A 778-nucleotide genomic window follows, 5' to 3' on the forward strand; every position below is an offset into this window, starting at 1 on the left:
GTGCAGCCTCTATGGAAAACAGTGTGGAGAACTCTTAAAAAACTAAAAATGAATCTACCATATGACCTGGTTATACCAGTCCTTTGCATATACCCAGAGGACTTACCCTATTGTAGAGACACTTATACAACCATGTTTGTTGCTGCTCTTTTCACAATAGCTAAGAGATGGAAGCAACCTAAGTGTCCCTCAACTGACGAGTGGTTAACAAAAATGTGGTATATTTACACAATGGAGTTCTATTCAGCAGTAAAGAAAGATGAAATAATGAAATTTGCAGGCAAATGGATGGATCTAGAAACTGTTATACTAAGTGAAGTAACACAGACTCAGAAAAACAAACGACGTATGTTCTCCCTCATATGTGGCTCCTAGCACCAAATCCTTTTAAATTCCAGGTCCTTTTAATAAGATGATGTTATACAGCAGTCCCTTCTGCATGAAATAACTACTATCATCACAACTTCGGCTGGGCCTGATCACTAAACATAGTCACAATTGTGCTTTCTGAAGGTTGTGCTCATTCATTAAAGGAGTGCCAAGCAGGGTCACTGGACCCTCACCTAAGTAGCCAGCCACTCTTCCAGCCAACTAGTCCAGCCTTGGAAGACAAAATAAAAATGAGTAAGAACCCAATAGAGGGATGCTTTTGGAAGCCCTTGTCAAGAAATTCCAATGGACTTTCATACAAACATTTGAAAATTGCCCTGTTCTGACTTTTTTCTAGTTCCCTGTCTAGAACTTGTAATGCTAATTACTCTTGCCTTTACTTCTTCAC

At 39.5% G+C, this 778-nt stretch overlaps 1 protein-coding gene across 5 annotated transcripts in view; it reads right to left on the bottom strand.

The window, feature by feature from the left end:
• The window catches only part of LOC103725290 (COBW domain-containing protein 1), a 66,730-nt gene that overhangs the window by 24,091 nt on the left and 41,861 nt on the right, over window positions 1-778 (bottom strand). The window lies entirely within an intron of this gene.

Source organism: Nannospalax galili, unplaced genomic scaffold (assembly GCF_000622305.1).
Source record: "Nannospalax galili isolate Female #2095 unplaced genomic scaffold, S.galili_v1.0 scaffold3109, whole genome shotgun sequence".
Lineage (NCBI taxonomy): Eukaryota > Metazoa > Chordata > Mammalia > Rodentia > Spalacidae > Nannospalax > Nannospalax galili.